A 6,998-nucleotide genomic window follows, 5' to 3' on the forward strand; every position below is an offset into this window, starting at 1 on the left:
ACCTCACAAGCACCGCCAGCAGCCATGAGCTAGCCAGTGGCCAAGGAGGCATGGAGGCTGCTGTGACCTCACAAGCACAGCCAGCAGCCATGAGCCTGCCACTGCCTGTAGGACACTGAGGCTGCTGTGACGTCACAAGCAAAGCCAGCAGCTGTGGGTCTGCCACTGGCCTACAGGAAAAGGAGGCTGATGTGACCTCACAAGCACAGCGAGTAGCCAGCGTCCTCCCACTGCCCTATAAGGTACAGAGACAAATGTGACCTCAAAAGGCAGCCAGCAGACAGAAGCCTCCCACGGGCCTATCAGGAATAGGACTGCTGTGACCTGAAAAGCACAGCCAGCAGCTATGGGCCTGCCACTGGCCTAGGAGGCACTGAGGCTGCTGTGACCTCACAAGCGCAGCCAGCAGCCAGGAGCCTGACACTGGCGTAGGAGGCAGTGAGGCTGCTGTGACCTCACAAGCACAGCCAGCAGCCAGGAGCCTGCTACTGGCCTAGGAGGCACTCAGGCTGCTGTGACCTCACAAGCACAGCCAGCAGCCAGGAGCCTGCCACTGGCCTAGGAGGCACTGAGGCTGCTGTGACCTCACAAGCACAGCCAGCAGCTGTGAGCCTGCTACCGGCCTAGGAGGCACTCAGGCTACTGTGACCTCACAAGCACAGCCAGCAGCCATGAGCCTGCCACTGGCCTAGGAGGCACTGAGGCTGCTGTGACCTCACAAGCACAGCCAGCAGCCATGAGCCTGCCGCTGGCCTCGGAGGCAATGAGGCTGCTGTGACCTCACAAGCACAGCCAGCAGCCAGGAGCCTGTTCCTGACCTAGGAGGCACTCAGGCTGCTGTGACCTCCCAAGCTCGGCCAGCAGCCAGGAGCCTGTTTCTGACCTAGGAGGCACTGAGGCTGCTGTGACCTCACAAGCACAGCCAGCAGCCATGAGCCTGCCACTGGCCTAGGAGGCAATGAGGCTGCTGTGACCTCACAAGCACAGCCAGCAGCCAGGAGCCTGTTCCTGACCTAGGAGGCACTCAGGCTGCTGTGACCTCACAAGCACAGCCAGCAGCCAGGAGCCTGCCACTGCCGTAGGAGGCACTGAGGCTGCTGTGACCTCACAAGCACAGCCAGCAGCCAGGAGCCTGCTACTGGCCTAGGAGGCACTCAGACTGCTGTGACCTCACAAGCACAGCCAGCAGCCATGAGCCTGCCGCTGGCCTCGGAGGCAATGAGGCTGCTGTGACCTCACAAGCACATCCAACAGCCATGAGCCTGCCGCTGGCCTCGGAGGCAATGAGGCTGCTGTGACCTCCCCAGCACAGCCAGCAGCCAGGAGCCTGTTTCTGACCTAGGAGGCACTGAGGCTGCTGTGACCTCACAAGCACAGCCAGCAGCCAGGAGCCTGCCACTGGCCTAGGAGGCAATGAGGCTGCTGTGACCTCACAAGCACAGCCAGCAGCCAGGAGCCTGTTTCTGACCTAGGAGGCACTCAGGCTGCTGTGACCTCCCAAGCTCGGCCAGCAGCCATGAGCCTGACACTGGCCTCGGAGGCACTGAGGCTGCTGTGACCTCACAAGCACAGCCAGCAGCCAGGAGCCTGCCACTGCTGTAGGAGGCACTGAGGCTGCTGTGACCTCACAAGCACAGCCAGCAGCCAGGAGCCTGCTACTGGCCTAGGAGGCACTCAGACTGCTGTGACCTCCCAAGCTCAGCCAGCAGCCATGAGCCTGACACTGGCCTCAGAGGCACTGAGGCTGCTGTGACCTCAAAAGCACAGCCAGCAGGAGGCGCTGTAGACTAACTTATGAGGCACTCAGGCTGCTGTGACCTCACCAGCACAGCCAGCAGCCAGGAGCCTGCCACTGCCATAGGAGGCACTGAGGCTGCTGTGACCTCACAAGCACAGCCAGCAGCCAGGAGCCTGCTACTGGCCTAGGAGGCACTCAGACTGCTGTGACCTCCCAAGCTCGGCCAGCAGCCATGAGCCTGACACTGGCCTCGGAGGCACTGAGGCTGCTGTGACCTCACAAGCACAGCCAGCAGCCAGGAGCCTGCCACTGCCATAGGAGGCACTGAGGCTGCTGTGACCTCACAAGCACAGCCAGCAGCCAGGAGCCTGCTACTGGCCTAGGAGGCACTCAGACTGCTGTGACCTCCCAAGCTCAGCCAGCAGCCATGAGCCTGACACTGGCCTCGGAGGCACTGAGGCTGCTGTGACCTCACAAGCACAGCCAGCAGGAGGAGCTGTAGACTAACTTATGAGGCACTCAGGCTGCTGTGACCTCACCAGCACAGCCAGCAGCCAGGAGCCTGCCACTGCCATAGGAGGCACTGAGGCTGCTGTGACCTCAAAAGCACAACCAGCAGGAAGGGGACTGCCACTGGCCTACGAGGCACGGAGGCTGCTGTGACCTGACAAGCACAAACAGAAGGGAGCGCTTGCCCCTAACCTATGAGGCCCTGAGGCTGCTGTGACCTCACAAGCCCAGCCAGCAGCCATGAGCTTGCCAGTCGCCTGGGAGGCACTGAGGCTGCTGTGACCTCACAAGCACAGCCAGCAGCCATGAGCCTGCCACTGCCCTATGGGGCACTGAGGGTGCTGTGACCTCACAAGCACAGCCAGCAGCCAAGAGCCTGCCACTGGCCTAGGAGGCACTGAGGCTGCTGTGACCTCACAAGCACAGCCAGTAGCCATGAGCCTGCCACTGGCTTAGGAGGCACTGAGGCTGCTGTGACCTCACCAGCACAGCCAGCAGTCAGGGGCCTGCCACTGGCTTAGGAGGCACTGAGGTTGCTGTGACCTCACAAGCACCGCCAGCAGCCATGAGCTAGCCAGTGGCCAAGGAGGCATGGAGGCTGCTGTGACCTCACAAGCACAGCCAGCAGCCATGAGCCTGCCACTGCCTGTAGGACACTGAGGCTGCTGTGACGTCACAAGCAAAGCCAGCAGCTGTGGGTCTGCCACTGGCCTACAGGAAAAGGAGGCTGATGTGACCTCACAAGCACAGCGAGTAGCCAGCGTCCTCCCACTGCCCTATAAGGTACAGAGACAAATGTGACCTCAAAAGGCAGCCAGCAGACAGAGGCCTCCCACGGGCCTATCAGGAATAGGACTGCTGTGACCTGAAAAGCACAGCCAGCAGCTATGGGCCTGCCACTGGCCTAGGAGGCACTGAGGCTGCTGTGACCTCACAAGCGCAGCCAGCAGCCAGGAGCCTGACACTGGCGTAGGAGGCAGTGAGGCTGCTGTGACCTCACAAGCACAGCCAGCAGCCAGGAGCCTGCTACTGGCCTAGGAGGCACTCAGGCTGCTGTGACCTCACAAGCACAGCCAGCAGCCAGGAGCCTGCCACTGGCCTAGGAGGCACTGAGGCTGCTGTGACCTCACAAGCACAGCCAGCAGCTGTGAGCCTGCTACCGGCCTAGGAGGCACTCAGGCTACTGTGACCTCACAAGCACAGCCAGCAGCCAGGAGCCTGCCACTGGCCTAGGAGGCACTGAGGCTGCTGTGACCTCACAAGCACAGCCAGCAGCCATGAGCCTGCCGCTGGCCTCGGAGGCAATGAGGCTGCTGTGACCTCACAAGCACAGCCAGCAGCCAGGAGCCTGTTCCTGACCTAGGAGGCACTCAGGCTGCTGTGACCTCCCAAGCTCGGCCAGCAGCCAGGAGCCTGTTTCTGACCTAGGAGGCACTGAGGCTGCTGTGACCTCACAAGCACAGCCAGCAGCCATGAGCCTGCCACTGGCCTAGGAGGCAATGAGGCTGCTGTGACCTCACAAGCACAGCCAGCAGCCAGGAGCCTGTTCCTGACCTAGGAGGCACTCAGGCTGCTGTGACCTCACAAGCACAGCCAGCAGCCAGGAGCCTGCCACTGCCGTAGGAGGCACTGAGGCTGCTGTGACCTCACAAGCACAGCCAGCAGCCAGGAGCCTGCTACTGGCCTAGGAGGCACTCAGACTGCTGTGACCTCACAAGCACAGCCAGCAGCCATGAGCCTGCCGCTGGCCTCGGAGGCAATGAGGCTGCTGTGACCTCACAAGCACATCCAACAGCCATGAGCCTGCCGCTGGCCTCGGAGGCAATGAGGCTGCTGTGACCTCCCCAGCACAGCCAGCAGCCAGGAGCCTGTTTCTGACCTAGGAGGCACTGAGGCTGCTGTGACCTCACAAGCACAGCCAGCAGCCAGGAGCCTGCCACTGGCCTAGGAGGCAATGAGGCTGCTGTGACCTCACAAGCACAGCCAGCAGCCAGGAGCCTGTTTCTGACCTAGGAGGCACTCAGGCTGCTGTGACCTCCCAAGCTCGGCCAGCAGCCATGAGCCTGACACTGGCCTCGGAGGCACTGAGGCTGCTGTGACCTCACAAGCACAGCCAGCAGCCAGGAGCCTGCCACTGCTGTAGGAGGCACTGAGGCTGCTGTGACCTCACAAGCACAGCCAGCAGCCAGGAGCCTGCTACTGGCCTAGGAGGCACTCAGACTGCTGTGACCTCCCAAGCTCAGCCAGCAGCCATGAGCCTGACACTGGCCTCAGAGGCACTGAGGCTGCTGTGACCTCAAAAGCACAGCCAGCAGGAGGCGCTGTAGACTAACTTATGAGGCACTCAGGCTGCTGTGACCTCACCAGCACAGCCAGCAGCCAGGAGCCTGCCACTGCCATAGGAGGCACTGAGGCTGCTGTGACCTCAAAAGCACAACCAGCAGGAAGGGGACTGCCACTGGCCTACGAGGCACGGAGGCTGCTGTGACCTGTCAAGCACAAACAGAAGGGAGCGCTTGCCCCTAACCTATGAGGCACTGAGGCTGCTGTGACCTCACAAGCACAGCCAGCAGCCATGAGCTTGCCAGTCGCCTGGGAGGCACTGAGGCTGCTGTGACCTCACAAGCACAGCCAGCAGCCATGAGCCTGCCACTGTCCTATGGGGCACTGAGGGTGCTGTGACCTCACAAGCACAGCCAGCAGCCAAGAGCCTGCCACTGGCCTAGGAGGCACTGAGGCTGCTGTGACCTCACAAGCACAGCCAGTAGCCATGAGCCTGCCACTGGCTTAGGAGGCACTGAGGCTGCTGTGACCTCACCAGCACAGCCAGCAGTCAGGGGCCTGCCACTGGCTTAGGAGGCACTGAGGTTGCTGTGACCTCACAAGCACCGCCAGCAGCCATGAGCTAGCCAGTGGCCAAGGAGGCATGGAGGCTGCTGTGACCTCACAAGCACAGGCAGCAGTCATGAGCCTGACACTGGCCTAGGAGGCACTGAGGCTGCTGTGACCTCACAAGCACAGCCAGCAGCTAGGAGCATACAACTGGCCTCAGGGGCACTGAGGCTGCTGTGACCTCACAAGCACAGCCAGCAGTCAGGGGCCTGCCACTGGCTTATAAGGCACTGAGGTTGCTGTGACCTCAAAAGCACCGCCAGCAGCCATGAGCTTGCCAGTGACCTAGGAGGCACTCAGGCTGCTGTGACCTCACAAGCACAGCCAGCAGCCATGAGCCTGCCACTGGCCTAGGGGGCACTGAGGCTGCTGTGACCTCACAAGCACAGCCAGCAGCCAGGGGACTGCCACTGGCCTCGGAGGCAATGAGGCTGCTGTGACCTCACAAGCACAGCCAGCAGGAGGCGCTGTAGACTAACTTATGAGGCACTGAGGCTGCTGTGACCTCACCAGCACAGCCAGCAGCCAGGAGCCTGCCACTGCCATAGGAGGCACTGAGGCTGCTCTGACCTCACAAGCACAGCCAGCAGCCAGGAGCCTGCTACTGGCCTAGGAGGCACTCAGACTGCTGTGACCTCCCAAGCTCAGCCAGCAGCCATGAGCCTGCCACTGGCCTAGGAGGCACTGAGGCTGCTGTGACCTCACAAGCACAGCCAGCAGGAGGCGCTGTAGACTAACTTATGAGGCACTCAGGCTGCTGTGACCTCACCAGCACAGCCAGCAGCCAGGAGCCTGCCACTGCCATAGGAGGCACTGAGGCTGCTGTGACCTCAAAAGCACAACCAGCAGGAAGGGGACTGCCACTGGCCTACGAGGCACGGAGGCTGCTGTGACCTGACAAGCACAAACAGAAGGGGGCGCTTGCCCCTAACCTATGAGGCCCTGAGGCTGCTGTGACCTCACAAGCCCAGCCAGCAGCCATGAGCTTGCCAGTCGCCTGGGAGGCACTGAGGCTGCTGTGACCTCACAAGCACAGCCAGCAGCCATGAGCCTGCCACTGCCCTATGGGGCACTGAGGGTGCTCTGACCTCACAAGCACAGCCAGCAGCCAAGAGCCTGCCACTGGCCTAGGAGGCAGTGAGGCTGCTGTGACCTCACAAGCACAGCCAGTAGCCATGAGCCTGCCACTGGCTTAGGAGGCACTGAGGCTGCTGTGACCTCACCAGCACAGCCAGCAGTCAGGGGCCTGCCACTGGCTTAGGAGGCACTGAGGTTGCTGTGACCTCACAAGCACCGCCAGCAGCCATGAGCTAGCCAGTGGCCAAGGAGGCATGGAGGCTGCTGTGACCTCACAAGCACAGGAGCAGCCAGGAGCATGCCACTGGCCTAGGAGGCACTCAGGCTGCTGTCACCTGACAAGCACAGCCAGCAGCCAGGAGCCTGCCACTGCCCTGAGAAGCACTGAGGCTGCTGTGACCTGACAAGCACAGAAAGCAGCCATGAGCCTGGCACTGGCCTTTGAGGCACGGAGGCTGCTGTGACCTCACAAGCACAGAAAGCAGTCATGAGCCTGCTACTGGCCTCGGAGGCACTGAGGCTGCTGTGACCTCACAAGCACAGCCAGCAGCCAGGATCCTACCACTGCCCTATAAGATACAGAGACAAATATGACCTCAAAAGGCAGTCAGGAGACAGAGGCCTGCCACAGGCCTATCAGGAAATAGGACTGCTGTGACCTTACAAGCACAGCCAGCAGCTGTGGGTCTGTCACTGGCCTAGGAGGCACGGAGGCTGTTGTGACCTGACAAGTACAAACAGAAGGGGGCGCTTGCCCCTAACCTATGAGGCACTGAGGCTG

The sequence above is a fragment of the Dromaius novaehollandiae genome, unplaced genomic scaffold, assembly GCF_036370855.1.
Source record: "Dromaius novaehollandiae isolate bDroNov1 unplaced genomic scaffold, bDroNov1.hap1 HAP1_SCAFFOLD_53, whole genome shotgun sequence".
Taxonomy (NCBI): Eukaryota; Metazoa; Chordata; class Aves; order Casuariiformes; family Dromaiidae; genus Dromaius; species Dromaius novaehollandiae.